Source organism: Balaenoptera borealis (assembly GCF_965194805.1).
Source record: "Balaenoptera borealis genome assembly, chromosome: 8".
NCBI classification, from domain to species: domain Eukaryota; kingdom Metazoa; phylum Chordata; class Mammalia; order Artiodactyla; family Balaenopteridae; genus Balaenoptera; species Balaenoptera borealis.
Window position 1 is genome coordinate 17,625,061 of NC_138865.1, and position 24,334 is coordinate 17,649,394.

Here is a 24,334-nt window from a genome sequence, read left to right on the forward strand (position 1 = left end):
AATAAATAATCTACAAACATATATTATAGAGTTCAAGGAATATATCTAATATTTTACAATAACTACAAATGGAGCATAATCCTTAAAAACTGTGAGTCACTCATATACCTGAAACTTACATAATATTGCACATCAATTATACCTCAATTTAAAAAGTACTAAAATAAAAGAGAAGACTCTGGTCTCAAGTAAAAGGAAGGTGGCGGGTGCCCCAGTTCTGCTCAGGCTCACTACCAGCAAGAGCAGTGCCTAATTTTCTCACCAATTACCACAAAACAAAGACACCTCACCAAAACAGGCACTTCTTTTAAATGGCAATAACATAGTCCAATCTCATACAAGATAAATGTATTGTTTCAATTAATGAGGCTCTGACCTGTTCCTTGTAAAACTATAACCCTAATATTATTGTGACATGCGGCAGTTGACTTCTTCCCACTTTAAAGGTCACCTCAACAGCTGTGAAATTTTATTTTAGCCATCCAGTGGTGACAGGCCCAGTTAGAATATCTGACACTGAAATCTCTACTCCAGTGGAAGAGGGATGGAAGTTTCTCAGTTCACTGCACCACATACAAATGAGATATTAGTGAACATTTAGGTCATGTGAAAAGTCACATGACCTAAATGGCCTGACTTGTGGCCTGACTTGCCAGAGGGTAAGTTTCCCCTACGGTTGCCACAAGCAAGCCAAGAGGCAGAGGGATCCCAGGAGGGCTTGCTTGATAGAAGCCCTGATTTTGCTCCACTGCAGAATCAGCGTGCCTGCTTCCTTCTGGGCAGCCAAGAACAGTCATCACTGAAGACCATTAAGAGGGAAAGAATAGAGCCCCTTCCCTTCAGTTTGAATGGCAGCAGCACCACCTCATCTGCTTGCTCAGCATCCTTGGTAAGGACCAGTGGAGGTACTATAGACAGACACTAGCCCAGTCTAGGCATCGAGAGGAACAAAGCAAAATCACTAATACCCTGAATTCTATTCAAAATCAATCTGCCATAGGCATTTATGCCAGAGAAATAACTATTTTTGTTCACACAAAAACCTGTATGTGAATATTTGTACCAGCTTTATTCATAATAGTCAAAAAATGGAAACAACACAAATGTCCTTCAATGTGTGAGTGATTAAACATTCTGTGGTCCATCCGCACCGTGGAATACTATGTAGCAATCAACAGGGATACATATTGACACAGGCAACATCTTGGATGGATCTCAAGGGAATGATGCTGAGTGAAAAGAAAACCAGTCCCAAAAGGTTATATACTGTATGATTCCATTTATATAACATTCTTGAGATGACAAAATCTTACAGATGGAGATATTATCGATTAGTAATTACCAAGGGCTGGGGAGGGAGGCAGAGGGAGGCTGCTGTAGCTATAAGAAGACAACACGAGGGATCCTTGACATGATGGAACTTTTCTATCTCTTAATTATGGTGTTGATGACACAAATCTACCCATCAATGAATCTATAAAACTGCATTGAACTAAACACATACACACAGACACACACAGACACACACAGACACACAGACACACACACACAAATGAGTCCATATAAAATGGTGAAATCTGAATAAGGTAGTTGAATTATATCAATGTCAATCTCCTGGTGATGAAATTGTACTATAGTAATGCAAGATGTGTTATCACTGGGGGAAACTGGGTGAAGGGTACCCAGGATTGCTCTGTATTATTCTTATAACCACATGTGCATCCACAGTTATCTCAAAACAAAAAGTTTTTTTAAAAAGCTCTATCCATCCCAGAATAATTTCTTTCCCCTTTACTGTGGGCTGGACTTAGTGGCTTTCTTTCAAAGAATAGAGTATGGAAAAGAAAAAATAGTAACGTTACAGTGAAGACACCACCTTAAACTGATGATCACCGTCAGCATTATCAACAAAGTCCTGTTGAACACATACCTCTTGCTATGAGTGATGAAGAGGGCACTTCACCTCGGTGGTATTCTTCACCCAAATCCATAATCCCAGTTTAATCACGAGGAAACATCAGACACACTCAAATCGAAGGACATTCTACAAAAGTCCAACACTCTTTCATGACCTTGACATTTCTGAAAATGAAGATAGAATGAGAAACTGTCACAGATCAGGAAAGAACAAGAAGACGTGATGACTAAACACAAGGTGGTATCCCAAATCAGATCCTGAAATAGTACAAGGACATTAGAAGAAAAATTGGTGAAATCTGAATACACTGAATAGTTTAGTTCATGGTATAGAACCAACATAATATAATGTTGTTCATCTTCCCAGGCTCACATGGATGTCGCCCATCTCTGTAGTGAGGAAATATACAAGCTGATGAGTTATTTTCTGTCCCATCCTCAGAGACCCTGGTGCCAGTTTAGCTGGGGCTTTCTTGCTTTTTCAATCTGTTAGATTCAAACTCAACTAAAGGTGTAAAGAAGCTTGAGCTGGTCTGCTGGATGATGAAAGAAACATGACTCACTCTTCCAGGTCACCCCTGTCAACAGCCTGCTAGCTACCAGACATGTGAGCGAAGTCATCCTAGATCATCCAGCTGCTAGCCAGCTGACCACAGATATGCACAGGGATCCCAGCAGAGATCAACCAAGACCAACAGAAGAAGTATACTTCTGATTCTGGCCCAAATTACCACCTCACGAAAGTGTAAGCCAAATAGATCGTTGCTTTAGGCTGTTTTTGAAAATTAACCAGCACGTTCAGCCCTTAATATAGCTATATATCTAAATTTTTATCTATATCTACATAGCAGATATAAAATTTAATTTTACAGTTATCATATTTTTCATTTTTTTCCCAAAATAACCATGTGCGGTTAGAATTATCATCTCTATAATATAGGAACATGAGGCTCAGAAAGGTTCAGTGACTTGCTTAAGACTGCACAGCTGGTAGCAGTGTTAAGAGTTGAACCCAGGCCTCCTGAGGACAAGTCCAATGTTTGACTTGTTAATGTTTCAATCCCTACTTATCTGCTATCTTATATTTTAATATAGTTTTCATTAATATATCCTACATCTGAAACTAGACAATAAGACCTTTTGATCTAGCTTGTATCTTAATCTTTTTATCATCCATTATAATATCTAGCACATGTCGACCTCAGCATACTGTAGTTAAATTGTTTTAAATTAACCTCTCAAGAGCTTCCGATATTCTCCTCTCTCTGCGGCCTATCACAGTGCCTTGGCTGTGGTCAGTTACTGTTTGCTGGAGATATTGATGCTGTCTGTAATGTATTCTGACCTTGGAACTACTGGGTGCGGAGAGGCCAGAGTGTGGCCATTATTCAAAAAGATGAGGTTATTATTGGGTCTCTCTCTCTCCGTTCATAAAAAAGGAATGTGGCTAATTAGCTTGCATCTTTCTTTCACTGACCAGAGCTGTGCAGAATGAACAAGTGGCCACCATGGTGGGAAGTGAAGGCAGGCAACCAGGAAGCCACAATGTGGTCCCAGGAGGTGGGCCAGGCAACACCTTCCTCCGCGCAGATGATGCCTTACTCCAGACATTCAGAGAAGTTTGGCTGACCTGGCTTAGCTTGAATGACAATCAACTTGGGTACAAATCTGGACCCTGACACTGAAGAGCCAGCTACAATTATCTAGTCATTTAACCTCTCTGGTCCTCAAAATTCTCACCTGTACAGTGGTTGTGAGCATATAGATGAGCCCACATGTGGCCTGGCCTTCTCTCCTGAACTCTTGCAAGTGTGTCAGATGTCTTTGCTTTTCTATAATAAATAAAGTTTTTCCCCATTTCACCTTTTGGGTAAGTTTAGATTTCCACTTGCAATAGCCAGGTTTCTTAAAGGCTAGTAACTTCTCCTTTATGATTGGATTCCCAGAATCAAGGGTTGGGATGGGCCCAGAACTGTAGGCCCAAAAGGCTGTGAGTTGCGTCCTGAAAGCAGACGTTCATGGTTCCGGAGCTGAACCCACTCCAGTGGTCTGGGTGGGGCAGAAAATAGGACGGCTCTGCCTGGTTATCAGAACACTAACCGGTGTCCAGACATGCAGTAAGATTCAACAAGCCGGGGAGGATCCTCTCCTCTTTTTCTCTCCAAGCATCTGTTGCTGTCACCAACCGAAATTCTACCACCAGGGAAGCCATACTTCTGAGTCTCAAAGTTATTTTGTCCTTGAGAATCTGAATGCAAACCACTGAGCCCTGGAAATGGTGTGGGTCCAGGAGCTTTGAGATGGACCCTGGACAGAGCAGAGTTGATGAATTTTTTTGTTTGGAGGAGGAGGGTGGTGCAAGAGTAGAAAAGAAAGCAAGGACTTCTGAGAGGGAAGAGGCATGGGACCACTTACCCATTTTATAGTTCTGCCAAGAGTAAGCAAGCCTAGAAGGTAAAGTGGGCCCTGGTGGGACCCTAAGTGAGTGAGTCAAGAGGGATCATATAGGGACTTCCCTGGTGGTCCAGTGGTTAGGACTCCACGCTTCCACTGCAGGGGGCACGGGTTTGATCCCTGGTCGGAGAACTAAGATCCCACATGCCACATGTGGTGCAGCCCAAAAAAATAGAAAAAGAGGGACTGTGTGTATTCAAAGTGAATTTGGGAAGAACAAAACTTTTCAGACCAATGATTTCTCGATCTCTTTACCGTGTTAGGAGTCAGTAATCAGCCAAATTTTTCTAGATAGTTCTGAATTCATATTTTCTTTTTTTTTTTAATTTTTATTTATTTATTTATTTATTTATGGCTGTGTTGGGTCTTCGTTTCTGTGCGAGGGCTTTCTCTAGTTGTGGCAAGCGGGGGCCACTCTTCATCGTGGTGCGCGGGCCTCTCACTGTCGTGGCCTCTCTTGTTGTGGAGCACAGGCTCCAGACGCGCAGGCTCAGTAATTGTGGCTCACGGACCTAGCTGCTCTGCGGCATGTGGGATCTTCCCAGACCAGGGCTCGAACCTGTGTCCCCTGCATTAGCAGGCAGATTCTCAACCACTGCGCCACCAGGGAAGCCCTGAATTCATATTTTCTATTAGACCACACTGGCTTTTTTTTTTTTGTTTGGAAAATATCAGAGGGAAGGCTATGAGTTTTCTGCATTCGGGGATCTTGTCAACCTTGCTCATCTCTACTCCCCCAGACCTAACTCTGTGCCCAGAACATAGTAGACACCCAGCTGGCTTTTTTGAACTGCACTGAACTGTTGAACTGAAATACTCTAGGAAAGAACAAGATCAATTTACCTAGCAGAGGCCATTCCCCAGGAAATATTTCACCTTCAGCACACTGTACTCTGTTCTAGAAATGCAAGCTGCATCCCCAAGAGGGTTGTGGGTAGGGAAGCCCTCAGACCTTGGTCACAGGTGAAGCAGAAGTTTCCTTTGAGATCCGCTGCCCAGCCCGTCTCTTGCCCAGACCCGCATCAGGGGCTGCGGATGTCGGGAGAGAATCTGCCAGAACAGTGTCAGGATGGCTGGACGGCCACCCTGGGCTGCCCTCTAAATCATCTCAGCCAATCAACACTTAATGTTTTCTGTTCCTCAAGAATGTTGCACCTCAGCACTGCCCATGTATCTTTCAAGTTTTATCTTCAATACCTTATAAATCATCCATTAAATACCTCCCAACTAAAGCACACGGCTGTTGTTCTCAGCTAGGACTGGAAAGTACACAAATCAGTTTTACTGCATATTAGTCCTGCCCAGTGGGCTCTAAAATAAAATAAGAGAGAAGCCAGAGAAAAGAAAGGCAGCTCTTGGCAGCCCTGGTGCAGCAGCTGGTATGGCCTGGAGGCCAGTGATAAGGGTGATAGTAAAGCAAGGTGTTGGCACCAACACCCAATTACAGAGTTCCTTCTTAATGCACACACCAGGGATGCTCATCCTGCAGTGCCATGGCCTGTGGAGCCGAATGCAGCCGCACACGTACCTGACGTGCACTGTTTAGACCAAGCCTAAGAGGGAGCTCTTTGCTGGGCAGAAAGGAGACTGGTCTTAGAGATGACCGTGAGTTCCAACTTTCACTGCGCCTCTCACTAGTCATCTTGCCTTCAATTTCTGCATTGCTCAAGTAAGAGCAATCCATATCTCATGAGGAATTTACGATGTTAATAGAAAGATGTATATGAAAACATGGTACCCTTAACAAAGCAGGTGCTAAATGAAGGAAATGAAAGAAACAGCAGTCTGGACATAAGCTATACGCAAGCGGGACCCCCTTCCTAACTAGGTGGAGGTCCTGGGCTTGGTCCTCGGCCACAGCACGCTCCACGATGGCTCCGCCCCTCACCTCTAACTAGACCCTGTGACTCGAAGTAGGCCACACACATGATAGCTGATGTATGTGTTGATTATCACAAAACTTCTGCCTCATTTCAGGGTCAAGACAGGATAATTCCTTTTAAGTTTTATTTATTTATTTATGGCTGTGTTGGGTCTTCATTTCTGTGCGAGGGCTTACTCTAGTTGCAGCAAGTGGGGGCCACTCTTCATCGCGGTGCGCGGGCCTCTCACCATCGCAGCCTCTCTTGTTGCGGAGCACAGGCTCCAGACGCGCAGGCTCAGTAATTGTGGCTCACGGGCCTAGTTGCTCCGCGGCATGTGGGATCTTCCCAGACCGGGACACGAACCCGTGTCCCCTGCATTGGCAGGCAGACTCTCAACCACTGCGCCACCAGGGAAACCCAATAATTCCTTTTAATGGGTGCCTGGTGTGTCCAGATCTTGGAAGAAAAGAGGATGAGCCTGAGGGTAGAGCGACAAAGGTACTGAAATACAGCCTAAGGACCTGGATTCAAGCCTGTTCTCTCCTGGACTCTCTCTATGATCCTGGGGAAGTCACTTTAACTTTCTGAGCCTGCATTTCAGAAAGAATAATATGAGAGCATTCAACTGTATCACTGGCTTAAAGAGGATACTCAATCCCACAATTCTTATTACCAAACAAAATTCTGTGGAAGCCCAGTATGCAAAACAGTACAACTGAAATTTCCCTGGTTAATATCACTTGTGGGGTCTGAGGCCCCAAGTGTTGTTTCTTTTCCTTCCTTCCCCTTGGAGAGTCCCTGACCATCTGATGAATCCTTAAGACCCCCTCAAAGCACAGTTCATTGTATCTGAACAAGCAACTGACTAAAGCAGATGTGAATGTAACAACAAGGAAAGGAATGTTACTAGGTGAGAAAAACAAGGCGTAGGACAGTACATGCAGCAGTGGGACCCCATTTAGGATGCATAGATGCAAACATACACATGCACACTTACAGAAAAACGCCAAAGAATACACACTACAATTCCAACCATAATTTCCTTTGGGTGGGGTGTGGGGAGTGCTTGTGAAGTCATGATTTCATTTTGGCTCTAGTGTCTGAGGTTTTCTTTTTGCCAAAAAAAAAAAAAAAAAAAAAAAGCGTTCGTATGTTGTATGCTTTTTAAAAAAAAAATAGAGGACTGAAGCCTTTCCATTTCTGTGATTTATGTGCCTGAAGTGCACTCTCGAGCTCATTTTCCTTTTCAATATCACTTCTGAAATCAGATATTGTTGTGGAAAGTCAATACCGGCACAGAAAGCACCCAGTTGTTACTAATTGGAATTGTGGGGAGGCCTTGTCCTGGGCTGAGTGTGCCTGCCCTGGGGCTGTATGATTTAGGAAGTGCCAAGTAGCCCATGCCCGCAAACAACTCCTCCACCAGCCTGCAGTTGCGGCCAGAGTGCCCTCCATTGTGTGAAATCACCATTCCCACTGGGCCTCCACGAAAATGCACATGGCACCAGGAGGCTGTGAAGAAGCAAACTCCCATGAACCAGCATGGATTTCCATGTCATATTACTGGAAAAGAAGAGGGCAGAATTTTGGCTGCACAACCCTTGCACAAAATCATATGTGACTTAAGAATCAATCTGTCAGAACAGAGCAATCATAGTAATTTTCTAACTATGGTTATATATGGCCTATGTTTGTACTGAGACAACAGAGGGTCTGTGTTTTAGAAGAGAGCTAGCCTAGAACATTGTGGCTTTAGACAACATTTATATATATTTATATATATATATATATATATGTATATATATATATATATATACATATATATATATATATATATATATATATTTCCCCAGAAGTAAAGCTATAGAGATGAAATTGTAAAGAAATGTGCACCTTTTTGAGAAGTCATTGATTCAAAAGAAAGGGGGACATTTACAATGGGAAGAGATGAATTGTGTCAGCTGAAAGCAGGAAGATTTCTTCAAATTAGTCTCAAGTAACATTTATTCAGCAGCTATTATGCGACAAACCCTGTGCTAATCACTGTCATGTACGTTTTGTGCTAAGTTTCTTCATCTCTAAACTCAACAAAAAGACTTTTAGAGCAAAAATACTTCAGGTACCTCACAGGATTTGTGCCCAGAGGAGGAAAAGAAGAGTTATGGACCCAGGAACCTGCCAAGACTAGGTTCAGAGATGTTCAACCTGGGATCAGAGGATGAATTTTGAACCCAAAGGGGGAAAAAATGTTTTATCCCAATCCATCAGTTAAACTTTAGTTCAGCAGCAATGGGAGACCTGGAAAATAACACTATAAATGGGATAGAAATGTATGTCTTTCTTCCAGGAAAAGACCTGCTGACATAGGTAGTCTGGTCTCACACAGATGCTGTGATCATCAGGCACCCAGGTTTCTCCTGGCTCTTTGCTCACCATCCCTAGCTGTGGACCCACCTGAGCATTATGTCACCAGCAGAAGGATGGAGAGAGAAGGAAGGAACCTTTTGAGAAGTTCCACACAAGACATCAATTTCCAACCCTTTGGCCAGAACTTAGTCACATCACCACACCTGGCTGCCAGGAGGCTGAGAACTGCAGTCTTTGTGCTTTCTAGCTATTTCCTCCTAGAAATGTGTCTAGCTAAAAACCAGGGTCCTGCTATTTGGGAGTGAAGATTGAATATTTGGTAAATAAACAGCAGACTCAGCCATATCCAGTGACCAGGAGCTGAGAAAAAGAGCTTTCACCTGGTACAGAGAAGATGCTTAAAAGCTGTACATTGGTATGAACCGAAATTAATTATTAAGAGAAATAAAGAGGTAAGGCCAATGGTCCCCAAAAAGGTGACTTCTAGGGGTGAAATCCACATCCAGTATCTTGAGACACAAAGATGTAACCCACTCAAAGGTGAAACGAACTGCAAACCATCCATTTGAGGTCTGCCTTGCTTTGGATTCTGTCATCATGGGCTTTCCATGGAAATCTTGGGCTTCACAACTAGATGGGGGTCTGCTCTGATATCAGGAATAGTCTCTTTAATAATCTTGACTGGGATATTCATCTTCTTGGAAAATTCCTACTACAAGATGCCCACTACTCTTTTCTTGGTGATTAAGCTTGAGTGTAAACAGAACCTCACACTTCAGTACTGCAGGGCCCTGGAAATCTCCCATTCACCATCGACTTGCCACCTCCTGCCTCCTTGGTTCATCAGTAGACTCGAGGCACCGTGAATCAGGGACCTCATCTGGGTTTACTGACTACTGTGTCCCCAGCATCTAACACAGGGCTGGATACCCAGTAAATAACTTTGAATGAATAAATGAATCTATTCTTTTAGCTATCAGCAAATGGATCCTCTAAAAGGCTGTGTTTATCATATTAATCCACTCGAGAGGATCCAAGTGACTCCCTATTTTGCAAATAAAATCTAAACTCCTCCTACCCACCCTTGGGGTGCCTGCTGACAAAAAGCCTTCTCCCCATCCATCTCTGGCTCCTATCACTCCCATCAAGCTGGTCTCCTCTTGGTCCCTCCCCACACCGTGTTGAGTGCAGAGCCTACAATTTATTCCTGACTCTTTATCTCCCCTTTCCCCCAAACCCCTCCATTCTGAGGCCCAGCAAGAGAGAATTTTCACACACTTTTCCACCTCTAAGTCCAGCCAATAACAACTTTCCCTCACTCCATTAAAATCAGAATGTTTCTTATTTGCATTGTTCTTAGGGGTTAATGTACAGCCTCTTCATATTTAATATTCCATTAGGTTGTTTACAAATTCTAGCTCCATTCTACAAAAGAGCCATGGAGAAGTTGGGTGTCTCGCTCTAGGTCATGCGTTCAGAAGTGGCAGAGCTGAGACTCCAACCTTGGTCCTTTGATTCTACGAGCCACGTCCTTAAACAGGACCTCATGGCTCCTCGCTCCACTGGACGTCCTAGGCACATTGCTCCAGTCTTCCGCACCTGTCCTGCAGCCCTCGCCAGAGAACCACTCTCTCCTTGTTTCACATGCACCCATGTGCACACACATAGCTAGCTCCCCTCTCACTCCCTTCCTGCTTTCTCATCATCACCCCCAGTGAATAATGCTGTTGAATACACGGAACTTGACCCACATTGCTTGTCAGGTTATGAAATCACAGCGGCAGCCGCAAAGATGAGGGGTCATCTTCTTGTTTACAAACCTGGCAGGTCACTATGGGAAGCTGTCTTGAGTCAAGTGCAACAGAAATGGAGAAGGGGTCTGGGAACCAGGACACTGAGAAATCCAATTCTGGGCCTGCCACCCACCAGCTGGATGACCTTAGAAAGTTGTGTTTCCCCCCTTCCAGGGCCACAGTTTCTTTTTTTTTTTTTAATTAATTAATTAATTTATTTATTTATTTTTGGCTGTGTTGGGTCTTTGTTTCTGTGCTAGGGCTTTCTCTAGTTGTGGCGAGCAGGGGCCACTCTTCATCGCGGTGCGCGGGCCTCTCACTATCGCGGCCTCTCTTGTTGCAGAGCACAGGCTCCAGATGCGCAGGCTCAGTAGTTGTGGCTCATGGGCGTAGTTGCTCCACGGCATGTGGGATCTTCCCAGACCAGGGCTCGAACCCGTGTCCCCTGCATTGGCAGGCAGATTCTCAACCACTGTGCCACCAGGGAAGCCAGGCCACAGTTTCTTAAACTGAAAATAGGGTGGTTGAATTAAAGATCCCTTAGACCCCCCTTTCAATTAAAAGATACCCTCTGTTATTGACTTATGCTTCCAGTGGCTCCATGCCTTCAACTGTTCTGTCCAGTACCTCCTCCACTCCGTCCCTGCATCTCTAAGAATCTGAATATGCACTCATTTCTTGACTCTACCAACCTGCTTCATGAAATACTTCTCTGGCCAGCCCCTGTGCGATGCCAGAACACTCCCAGGCTCACAAGCCAGTCAGCCCTCTGAGAGGAGGCCCAGAGGTGCACACGGGTTCTCAGGGCTGTACTGTTTGTGAGTGCTGCCACCTCCTGGATTTTCTGTCTCTGGGCACTCCAGCTGGAGAACCTGTCCTGATGCAGTCTCCATGAGCACCCCAGGACCAGTGATGCAACATGGTAAGTGCACTTGTTTGTTATTTACACTATCGTCCCCAGGACCCCATCTGTTACCTTGAACCCTCTTTCCGATGTAATTGAGATTTTTTAAAGTTAGATGCATGAGAGCCCCATGTCTAATCACTCACTCTACAAGCTCAGGCTCCAGGCTCCAGGCCGAGGTTCTGCAAAGATAATAAATACCAAGCACTAAAACTAGCCCGTCAGGCCCTTGGACAAGTGTTCTGGGAGGCTGCAGCTTGGACCTAGCAAGGTTTTCTCACTTCTCACCCTAGATCTGAGGCTGGGGCAGCTTCCGCTGTTTAACCCTGCTGGTCACCCACTGGAAAGCCACCGAGAGAGAAGCAATAGGGCACAGCTTCCTCCAATCCACAGCTGCGTCCAGCTCTGTCCTGATTAAATCTGTAATCTCCTTCTCACCTAGGGAGGCCCTGACCTAGATACTTTAAAAACTGGGGGTAGTACAAGAAAACAATCATAGAAATATTAAAATCTCATCATGTTAGAGATAGAAGGAATGCTAGAGATCATCTGAGTTCACAGAATACAGATGAAAAATCCCCAACGAGGCAACTTCCCAAGTTCGATCAGCCAGCTATTGGTTAAGCTGGAGTAATACTTGGGTTGCCTGATACACAGCCCAGGGCTCTTGCCCATCACTCAATGATAACTTACTTATAAAAGAAACAGGTGTAGCAAAAGAGCATGACAATTGGCATAAGAAGTCCTGGAATCTTAATTTCATCAAGTGATTTGGTGCTCACTGAGCTTTGTTTCCACATATGTAAAATGTGCATGATATGGTCTTGCATATGAGGTTGTTGGGTGTACTAAATAAAATAACAAATATGAAGCACTTAATACAATACCCTTTACATAGTAAATGTTGAGTATCTGTATTAGCTTTTATTATTTATTTATATTACCAAAAATCCTGCCCATCTATTTAGACAACAACAGTAGGCCAATGCCTCAAAAACATTTGTCACTTAGCAAAAAGGAAGTGTTTCCATCATTCTAGTAATATATAGAGTAGAAACTACAAGGATCCTCATGTAGCAATTACCCAAAAAGATCACATCTTCTCCCAGGTAACACAAAGAAATAGCCCAACCTCAGGTGCCAGTTCTAGCTCGATGCCTGTGCGCTCAGACAACAAATGTGAAAGTTTGTATTCAATCACCATTAATTCCATGATCAGATTCTGGGAAACCAAGAAAAGGCACCTATTTAACAAAGGGTTACATAGCATTCACTACATGCCAGGCACTACTCTAAATGTTTTACAACAATTAACTGAATTAACCAAACTTAATTCAATGAGAAAATTAAAGCAGTAAGAAGAGAATGTCCATGAGTTCCCACTGGACATCTACACATTCACCTGCATATGCCCTCTCTGCCTTCTTTCCTGTCACTATGGATGGGCCATCTGTGCTTCCAGCTAAGGCAGTTTCTTTCCCTTGTGCACTAGATCCATTCCCCTGGTACCTTTTCACCGTCATTCAAGTCACCCCTCTCTCCTCTATCTCATTGCATCATACTAGATCAGTCAAAGCAGCTTAAATATATGCCATTTTTTTTCTCCCTTTGGAAAACAAAACAAACAAGAAACACAAACAAACCTCTCCTGACTCCATTTACCACCAATTTGCACTTCCTTTCCCCCCTCTGAGTAGAATTCCCTGAAAGAGTTCTCTGTACTCAGTGCCTCTAATTTCTCTTCCCAATGCTCACCAAGCAGGCTTTTACTCCCAATGTTCCACCAAAACTGCTTGTCAGGGTCACCAGGGACCGCTTACTGCATGGTCAAACTCAGTCTTAATTTTACTGGGTTTATAAGCAATATTTGACACAATAAATCCCTCTAACTGGAACACTTTCTTCTCTTAGCTTCTCCTGGCTTCCACACACCTGGTTTTCCTCACACCTCTCTGATTGTCCCTCTTCAGATTTGTTTGCTGATTTTTCATCATCACTTCAGCCTCTAAATATTGATCATCTGAATCAATTCCATGGCTTAACCATCACTAATAAGCTAGTGATTCCAAATGCATATGTTCCTCAGTGACCTCTCTCTGACCTCCAGATTCATCTAACAGCCTTAAATATCTACCTCTAACATGTTCAAAAATTAAACTCCCAAAATTTGTTCTCTCATACCCCACATATGATCTATCAGCAGATTCTGCTGGCTCTAACTTCATCTAATTGCTTCTCATCTAATTCAAAGTAAAGTCAAAATACTTAACTATGATATATATAGCTCCACAAGAAAAGCTGCTTGAACTAATAAGTAAATTGAGCAAGGGTGCCATATCAAGATCAAAGTTCAAAAGTCAACTGTTTTTCTAAATATCAGCAATGAACAATTAGAACACAATTTTTAATACCGTTTACAGTAGTTTCAAAAACAATGGGATGCATAGGGATAAGTTTAATAAAATATGTACACTGAAAACAGACCATTAGTGAGAAAAATTAAGGGTGACAAATAAATGGAGTAGTATACTATGTTCATGGTTTGGGAGGCTCATTGTTAAGAAGTTAATTCTCCCCTAAGCTGATCTATATATTCATTGCAACGTCATTTAAAGTCTAAGAAGCCTTTTGGTAGAAATTAACAAGTTCCAAGGGACCTAGAATAGTAAAACAATTTGCATAAAAAAATAAAAAGGTGGAAGGCTTAAACTATTGTATTTCAAGCTTACTATAAAGCAACAACAAGCAAGACAATGTGGTATTGGTGAAAAAAATCAATGTCAGATGATATTGTAAATATAAACAGGATCCCCAGTATTCTAACCATTAGTGGTAAGGGTGGGGAAAGTTTTGTGGGTTCAATCACCTCTCATTCAAACCCACATCTTATAGATGTAATGTACTAGGATCTGCCAAATTTGGAAGGACTCTGCCTCCACCCCAGCACATCACCACACAGAACTTACTTTGATTCTGTTATAGTTCTCAGGCAGTTTTAGAACTTGGGATACAAAGAGTAGTCAAAGTGATTTTACTGTCCCTTCATTCCCATTTGAAAAAATTAATAATAATAATATCTGCATTGCTCCTAGCCCTTGCTGAAACTGAGATTACAGTAGTCCCCCTTATCCGCAGTTTTGCTTTCCATGGTTTCAGTTACCCACGATCAACCACGGTCCGGAAATAGTAAATGGAAAATTCCAGAAATAAACAATTCATAAGTTTTAAATTGTGCACTGTTCTGAGTAGCGTGATGAAATCTCGTGCTGTCCCACTTTGTCCCACCCAGGACGTGAATCATCCCTTAGTCCAGTGTATCCTGCCTCACAGGCACTTAGTAGCCGTCTCAGTTATCACACCAATTCTCACAGTATCACTGTGCTTGTGATTAAGTAACCCTCATTTTACTTAATAATGGCCTCAAAGTGCAAGAGTAGAGAGGCTGGAAATATGGGTATGCAAAAGAGAAGCTATAAATTGCTTCCTTTAAGTGAAAAGGTGAAAGTTCTCAACTTAATAAGGAAAAGAATGATATACTGAGGTTGCTAAGATCTAAGGTGAGAATTAATCTTATATTAAAATAGCGAAGAAGAAAAAAGAAATCCATGCTAGTTTTTCTGTCGCACCTCAAACTGCAAAAGTTACCACCAGAGTGCATGATAAGTGCTTAGTTACAATAGAAAAGGCATTAAATTTGTGCAATAAGATATTTTGAAAATGAGCCACTTTGCTGTACAGCAGAAATTAACACAACATTGTAAATCAACTACACTTCAATAAAAAAATAAATTTAAAAAAGATATTTTGAGAGAGAAAAGAGGAGAGACTACATTCACATAACTTTTATTACAGTGTATTGTTATAATTGTTCTATTTTATTATTGTAGTTGTTAATCTCTTACTGTGCCTAATTTATTAATTAAACTTAATCATAGGTATGTGTGCATAGGAAAAAACATAGTATATGTAGGATTCGGTACTATCCAGGGTTTCAGACATCTGCTGCGGGTCTTGGAATGCATCCCCTTAAATAAGGGGTGGGGGGACTACTATACTTTTTAAATCGTGTCATCTGAAGTTGATGTATTTCAAAGAAACTTACACTCCAAAACCAAGTTCCCTTGGCATGAAAGGTCAACAGTTTCAAGGGGAGGGGTGTCTGTAGTCCCATTCTTATCTCCTCTGGACGAAAACTATGGGCCAAAGGTAATGACCAACCACGAACTCTCTTACCCTGCTTGAGACATAAAATGGTCTCTATTCTCCAATAGAAACACTAAAAAAGAAGTAAGAATAATCTGGACAGAGAAGAACTTCTCTCGGGAATTTTGCAAACCTTTCAAGTCCTTTCTCCTTGTTTCATTTTTACATATATTTGTTTAAATGGCTTTGAATGATGGAAATTTTGTGTCTGGGAACTTCCTGAGATTATTGAAAAAGTAACAAACTATGCCTGTCTCAGATACGTAAAATTCTTCCAAGCATTTTCTCAATCATTAAAATTTACTGGCGGTCGTGAATTGTTTTTTAATTAACTTGACTTTTTTGCAGTTTGCTCTGCCCTTTTCAGATGGAGTAAGATTGTTAATATTTGAGGAAACTGTATCTTGTGACGGACTGTCCCATCAGTGAGCATACTACGTGGCCTTAGAGAGAGATGTTGGGCTCTCAGCTCAGATGTATTCATCAAGTACTCCTTTCAGAGCTGTCGTGGGTATCAGTGACATGATGCGGCCAAAAATTCAAACTGTGCAGTTGCCTTGTGACAAACATGCAGTGTGCTGTAAAAACATAATGCAATTTAAATAAAATCTCTATATCAGTGCTGGAAAATAGATAGATAGATAGATAGATAGATAGATAGACAGGTAGGTAGATATGTATTTATACATAGATATGTATAGATATATGTATATTTGGGGAAGAGCTCCATGGATCTTAATGAGAACAGTTTGAGAAAATAGGACAATAAAGAAACTATAATTAGAGTTTGTTGATATTATATCACTCCCATGAGAAAAATATATATATATGTGTATATATATATATAAATTACATAGTAGGTGTCAGTGTTCTTCATGTCCATAAATAGGGATTTTTTAAGCTCTCCCTTAACAAAATGAAGTGGCATTAGCATAGTTTGAGGTCAGGGACAGTATTTCATATCTTGTCTGCTTTTCTGTAGAGCCTCACAGAGCATTGGATACTGTAAATGCTTAGTAAATATGTATAAATGTATGCATTCACATTTATGACTACTCATGTAGTCAACATTAACTGCCTAATGTCCCTGGCTGGGGAGAATCCACCCATTCATTAATGATGCTTTGGTGTACATTTTCTTCTCATTGTCTGTTAGTTGAGATAATCTGTTAATTAAGATCTTTGGCCTTTATCAGAGATCTCAGGGCTTTCTGGGGTGATGTGTAGGATGTGGACACCTCAACACCTGCAGGAAACACAAAGATCATTCAGGGGCTAAGGGCCCATAACAGAGGTATAAACCTTTCCTTCGTGAAAAACTAACCTTGGAAAGAAAAGCAATCTTGCAAAGCAAAAGTCACAACTTGTGACATTTTAATAGTCTTGCGGGTGAATGTGTCATTCAAATGTCGCCAAGGTCTCATCAACTTGCAGCTAGAAATAAAGTCACAAAAAATCAATAACTCGGAGTTTCTGCTCTCCTACAAGAAGTTCAAAGATCCCTCCCCTATCAACCCATCCCGAAGAATTTCTAGGCCCCAAAGGGAGATTTTCCTTTACTCAGAGACCTGGAGCAGGAGATGGGGGTGGGGGGCCGGGGAGTCAACAAAGCGCATCCGCCATGTTCCTTCTCTTCAAGGGATGAAGTCTCTCAGGAAACCACTGAATAACCTCATCACCACTGCAGCTGAGAGCTTCCCTCTCATTGACTCCGTGCTTCACTTGTCCCTGCTTTCTGCCAAAAGTATCTTTTTGCTTCTTGCCCTACGCCTTCTCTTCCTAGGGGCCTTTCACTATTTCCAACAAGTGGCACGGGAAACAAGCATGATGCTATCTCTTCTTTTCCCTCTCCCCTCTCACAAAGAGATCAAAAACTCTCCCCACCTCCTTCAGACAAAACAAAAGTTCTATGGGTGACACGGACCAGGGAAGGACAATGAGTCACTTTGCTCCCAACAGCGGTCTTTCCAGGACCTGCGGTTACGGGTACAAGTGGGACAGTCACTTGTGAACCCGTGTCTACAGATGGTGACACCCAGGCACAACCGAAACAGTCCTAACCTCAGGAGCCTGGCCTCACCAGGGGTGACTGCCGGGAGAAAGCCCAGGAAGGGAGTGACTAGTTCCTGCACCTGTACCATCGAAGTCTTGTCTCGTGGGCATCGTTGAGAAGATAAAGAAAACATCCTGTCCTCTTGGACTGGTCGCCTTTTTCTCTCGTTGTGACCACCTCAGCCGCTTGTGACTCAGGAGATGGGCCAAGCCTCTTCCTTCAGTTCATCTCTGAAATCCTCCCTCTCAGTTCCCCACGTGTCTGTAATGTTCTATTTCCCTTCAACCTGTGATCCGTCCAATCGCTGCCCCAGTCCCTCCTCACTTTCGTCTGGCCCGCATCCCCTCCCTCCTTTCCTGGCTCTGAGGATCCCGTTCGCTTCCCATATCCTGTCCAAGCTGCTCCCCTCCAGGCCTTTCCACCTTCTTCTGTCATCTTCATGGCTCTTTGCCACTCGCTCTGGCCGGAAAGCCTTCACTTCTCTCCGTCTCGCTCGTTTCACAAGGACGGTTGGGCCTTTTCTTCTTATTTACTGCAAACACTCAATAAATTCAAAATGCTTCAGATAAATGCCAGGTGCTAAGCCCCCTTTACAGCCAGCATCCCTTTATAAGACTGAACCTCTGGGTAGAATAAAGTGTTTGTTTTTCCCCATCACCTTCTCTCACTCGCACCACCTCTGTTTTGTCACTACAGATTCCATTAGATTTTGGTAGCTCAGGGGTGATCCAGTTTAAGGGTAAATCTGCATTAAGAGGATGACTGTAAAGAGGACTTTTGACCGGGATTCTAGCTTCTGCTAAGGAAGTTTTGGTATAATTAAATGTCGTTCTAGTGGGAATGATGAGTTCCTGAGCACACACGCGCACGCACACACACCCACGCCTCACAAAGCCCGGTGCCGGCAGGAAGCTCATGCCTCCCCAAACCGGCCGGAGCTCCCAAGTGAGAGGGGACCGTCCCTGATCGCTGACACTGCAGCCCATTAATGTCTACTCATACTGCGACAGGAAAGAGAGGCTATAAAGAAGCGCTCCCCTCAGAGTTCTGTCGTGGAGCGTTTCTCCTGTCTTGATGCTTTGGATTCCACAACCTGCAGAAGGAAGAAAACACATGATATTCAGAGTTTTAAAAATGATATCCGAGATATTTTTCATTTGATACACATTCTAACCATGAGCTTTTTTTTTTTAATTATTTGCTTTTTTTTTTTTTTTAATTTTATTTATTTATTTATTTATTTATTTATGGCTGTGTTGGGTCTTCGTTTCTGTGCGAGGGCTTTCTCTAGTTGCAGCAAGTGGCGGCCACTCTTCATCGCGTTGCACGGGCCTCTCACTATCGTGGCCTCTCTTGTTGCGGAGCACAGGCTCCAGACACGCAGGCTCAGTAGTTGTGGCTCACGGACCTAGTCACTCCGCGGCATGTGGGATCTTCCCAGACCAGGGCTCGAACCCGTGTCCCCTGAATTGGCAGGCAGATTCTCAACCACTGCGCCACCAGGGAAGCCCTAACCATGAGCTCTTGATCCAGAAACCTGGACTCTAGCTAGCAACATTTTCAGGGCCACACTGCTAATTCCTGACAGTTATAAAAAAAGAGACTCAGAACCTAGCACCAAGGTACCCACAACCCCTGTCCAGAACTCTCTCTAAGAGAGCGCACACCTGGGACAGGTCACCCCCAAGCCAGTGAGTAAATCCCCACCTTTCCGCCTTAGCCATTTAGGAACTGGGGGAGGCTGGCTGTTGACATGTACAGGAATGGCTCTATTCAAGCAAATCTGATTTATGAAAACCACGTGGAAGAAGAAAAGGATAACTTGGGAATGGCTATTTGTGTTATAAAAGGACTCTGGACTTTATAAAATGATTCACCGCGGAATTCCCTTAAGCGACAAACACTTCCATTACATTAAAATATGATCCTATTTACCAAAATTCAAATTTTCTACAACTTTTCAAGAACATGTTATTACATGGGGGAGTACAGAGCTGCCTAAATAATGCTCAAATAGCATCCCTGGGGTAAGTTCAATTGTAGAACCAAAGTGAATTTTCATCTATGTTGGTAAAAAGTGGCCCAAAACATACCCAAAGGGTATTAACCCAATCTGAATTGATGGATTCTTATTTAAACAATAGAAATATCACTTGTAAATAACTCAGATAAATTCCAGTATCATTCCCTCCCTTTGGAGCCAGAAGACACGTACTCCAAGAAGCAGGTACGAGATGAGCTTGAGCCCCATGTGTGGAGGCAGGAGTGTGGCCCCAGCACCCAAAGTGGAATGTCCCTTCCCAACTGAATTACATTCCCGTCCCTCTCCCACCCCATGTGGGACACGCTTTGTCAAAACAGGAAACGATGCTGGAGATCCATGGTGGCCAGGAAGCTATGTCTCTCCAGGGAAAGATGAGATAGATCGTGTCAAAAGCTCTCGTGCAAATCCTGCCTCTGTTGCCCGTCCCTGAGCTGAGTGTGGGCAGGAGGGGGAGGGGCGGCAGAGAGCCCTCCCTCCTCCTGCAGCCCAAGGTCATGGATAAAGTCTGGGGCAGACGCCTGAGTGCACGGTTCCCCTTCTCATACTATTGTCACCTCTTGTGTCCATGGCAGCCCCTCTTCTCCCCGCCATCTTTGCAGGATCCACAGGACAAGAGCCACCTGAAGACTCCTTGGTTCTCGGTGTGGGGGTGATGGTGCACACACGGCCAGGCCTCTGCCTTCTCACTGTGCTGTCTCTACCATCCTTACTGGGGCATTGGCTTTAATTGTGGTTTTTCCCAGCTTTTTTTTCTGCTGGTGCAGCGGCTTCTTTGCAGTCTCAGGCCAGTAGAAATCTTTTCATTATGGCTCACAGCTGTGATCCTTGGGTTAAAAGAAATTACTCATGAAAGGGCAGCCTGGGGTAGAAAGCAGCAGCGTCAGAAGAAACCCAGGCTTCCAAGGGAGAGGGAACTTCAAGGATTTATTGACATGAGGAAGATCACAGCTCTGGCTTCAGGCCCGGCTGCTGACATTTGCGATAGATTTAGGCACCGCAGTTTGGCTTGGAATTATTTTTTAACTCAAGCTAAGAGTTCAGAGGGAGGTGTTCTGAATCGCTCGTGATGGTCGTGCTGAGGCCCAAGCAAAATTAAGAGAGAACAATGAGAACTATTTCCTCTCCTCTCTTCCCTTCCTTCCTCCTCCATTCGAATCCTTTCCTGTAACTTGGCTTCTTCTACCTCTGCTCTGGGCTCCTCTACTCTTACCTCCTCCTGCCCCTCACAAGTTCCCTGGAATGGCCCCCAGAGAGGAGCAGAGCCGAGCCACCCACGGCTGGAAGACCAAAGTGGCCAGGGTCCACGCTCATGCCTCAGCCCCGGCTAACCTGTCAGCCCCCGTCACCCTGCCCAGCGCCCAGCCCCAGGCAGGGAGAGCCGGGGCCCAAGAGACAAAAGGACAAAGTCTGCCTCCTTTGTATGGTGTTTCTTACTTTTTCAGAGTCTGCCCTATATGGGAAAAGAACCTAAAAAATAGTGAATATATGTACATGTATAACTGATTCCCTTTGCTATATACCTGAAACTAACACAACATTATAAATCAACTATACTCCAATAAAAATTAATTTTAAAAAAAACCAATTCTTTGCATACTGGATATAGCTTTTGGATGTAATTCACATGAAGAAAAATAAGGGGTCAATTCTTTATTAACTCAATAAAGCCGTAAAGTTAGTGGCTGGTATTAAAAAAAAAAAAAAAACGAGTCTGCCCTGAAGTCTCTGTACCACTAAAGCTTCACCCCAACCCCCCGGGCAAAACACTAAGGATGTTGTTATTTCCATTTTGCAGATGAGCCCACAGACCTCCTTAGGAAATATTCACAGAGCCAGCAGGCCAGACTGCCCAGGAGGACCAATCACGGTGTTGGGTCCGGTCTGTTCGATATTGAAATTCCAAAGTCAGAGGTTAGCGTGGAGGAGACTTTCACGATTAGCTACTGCAGCCCCTTCGCTTACCAGGAGAGAATGCTGAGGTTCAGAAAGAAAGAGTGGCTTCTCCAAAGTCACACCGCGATTCTAAGCCTGCAACCAGGTCTACTGCCTCCTACACGGGGAAGACGAACGCATGTAATTTTTCTATTTCCTGCTACTCATTAAGCAACGTGAGGGCCTCCACTACTGGCCAAGAATATGAAAAGAGCTAGTATCCATCAAGCAACTGCTAATGCTGGGCATGGGGCACATACAGTGATGCCAGCTGTTCTGTCCCATCTACTACTCACTATGCTGTGAGCTATATTTTATCATCTTTGAACATCTGAAGCTCAAGGCTGTCGAATGACTTGTCCAAGATCTAAAAGCCAATGAGCAGAGGCCTGGGATTCAACCCCAGTCCTATCTGTCTCTACAATTTCTTCCACGATCAGAGGACCGGAGACAGCACTAACTGCTGTCCATAAAAGGGATGTTCCAGAAGAATGTTTGCCTCTCAGATGAAACCATTCACCCCTGAGGAAAGCCAGGTACAGGTGTATTTAGAATCCAAGGCCCTGTGCTTGATGGAGAGCGACACCTTGCTCCCAGTAAGCTTACCCCCTATTCCCAGGATCTTGTTTTTGCCTCTCGGGGGAGACGAGCTGAGTGGGCCAGAGTGTATGTCTTCTAGCTGAGCTACTAGTGAAAACATCTTTTCGGGCTGCATTTTGATGGCTCTCAGTGGGATGATTTATGGGATGTTGGAAAAGGACTGTTCTGTTTTTCTAGTGGATCCCGAGAAGTTGGCAAGAGCTGCTGGGGCTGTTATTCAAACAGATTTTTCATGTACTGCCACGAGATTCCACACGATGTTCACTGCTACGGATTGTCTGAGCTCGCTGTTGCACCTCATTTGTCCAGGGAAAGAGAGCCTAGGACAGGGCTGCGAGCAATACCCAAGGAGGGCTTCCCCCTGCCCTGCGCCCCTGGAGCAGCGCTCTCTCCTGTCAGGGCCGTCTGAGAGCCACTGTTCTCTCAACAATTTGGGCTACTGTATAAATATTTGAGAAACCATAGAAAAAGTGGTGGCCGTGTAAGGAAGAATAAAAGAAAATACTTTTTGCAACTTCTCCTTGCTTCCCATTTCAGTTTTCTTCAAAATTTAACTTGCATCAGGATCTCCTGAAAAACTTGTTTTCTGGGTCCTGGCCTCCCAATGAGTTAACTCAGTAGGTCTGGCGTGAGGTCAGAAACCCGCACTTTCATAAATATTCCAGTTAATTCTGATCACGTGTCCGAGGAGCCACAGTTTGAAGACCCACCCTTGAGTGCTTGGAGCACAAGATGGGAGTTTTACTGTGTTCAGAAGTAGACGGTGAAGAGCGCACGCCTGCTGTTAGGAGTATGAGTCTCCATTCAGCCACACCACCAGCAGGGGGCTCTAGGAAGTGTGGGATGTCGGAAGGATGGGCCCCAAGGTGAGCTGTTTGTCTTCCCGCTCAAGGTCTTAGTCTCCTCATCTGTGAAATTCATTGATGGCGCTGAGTGTCCCTGAGGTCTTTTCCAGGTCTTATCGGACCAGAGTCTAGGCACCAGCATCCCCCCCCCCAGACAGCCATAGAAATCATATCTGGAGTCAGGGCTGTTGTTGGCAAGCCAGGTCAGAGAGGGAAGGAAGGGGGAGCCAATTACAGAACGATGTTTCTGTAACAAGTGCTTTACATTCATTCATTTTATGTAACAAGTGCTTTACATTCTAATATCATGACAACCCTATACAGTATTGCTATGGATTGAATATTTGTGTTCCCCTAAAATTCATATGTTGAAGCTCTCATTTTCAATGTGATGGTATTTGGAGACGGGACCATTGGGAAGTGATTAGGTCGTGAGGTGGAGCCCCCATGAATGGGATTAGTGCCCCAATAAGAAAAGACATGAGAGAGTTGCTCGCTCACTGTCTCTATCTCTCTCTACTATGTGAGGACACAGCAGCAAGAAGGTGTCTATCTGTAAACTAGGAAGAGGGCCTTCACCAGACACTGAATCTGCTGGTGCCTTGATCTTGGATTTCCCAGCCTCCAAACTTGGATAAATAAATTTATGGTTTTTTGGTTTTTGGTTTTTGTTTTATATTGGAGTATAGTTGATTTACAATGTTGTGTTAGTTTCAGGTGTATGGCAAAGTGATTCAGTTATACGTATACATATATCTATTCTTTTTCAGATTCTTTTCCCATATAGATTATTACAAAATATTGAGTAGAGTTCCCTGTGCTATACAGTAGGTTGTTGTTGATTACCTATTTTATATATAGTAGTGTGTATATATAATCCCAAACTCCTAATTTATCCCTAACTCCCACCTTTCCCCTTTGGTAACCATAAGTTTATTTTCTATGTCTGTGAGTCTATTTCTGTTGTTTAAGCCACTCAGTCTATGGTATAGTGAGATCATAGGGAAAAAATTTATATTTATATATATATAATGTATATGTGTGTGCCCCTGGTTCCTAGCATAGAGCTCTTAAAACCCTTGTAATTTCCTCAGTAATGAAAGCACTAGCAACAACTTCTCTTCTAATATTTTGTCTCCTCCTTGTTCCTGACAGAGCTCCTGAATCCCTTGAAATTTCCTGGTTGATATCAGGGCTTTTATTTCTAATGAGGTAACTCTTAGTGAGCTCTTGGTTGGGGGCTGGTCACCAGAAAGACCAAACCATGATTAGAAACTTGGAATATTCAGCCCCACCCCCCATTCTCCAGAGAGCAGAGAGGGGCTAGAAATGGAGTTAATGATTGGTTATGCCTATG

The 24,334-nt window shown here is 43.5% G+C and overlaps 1 long non-coding RNA gene across 1 annotated transcript in view; it reads right to left on the bottom strand.

Annotated features, from left to right (window-relative positions):
• LOC309634429 overlaps positions 1-6,649 on the bottom strand; it is a 92,975-nt gene extending 86,326 nt beyond the window's left edge. The window contains exon 1 of the long non-coding RNA XR_014248097.1: positions 6,358-6,649. This is a non-coding gene — a long non-coding RNA (uncharacterized lncRNA). The remainder of the gene's footprint in view (positions 1-6,357) is intronic.
• Positions 6,650-24,334: the final 17,685 nt, after the last annotated feature.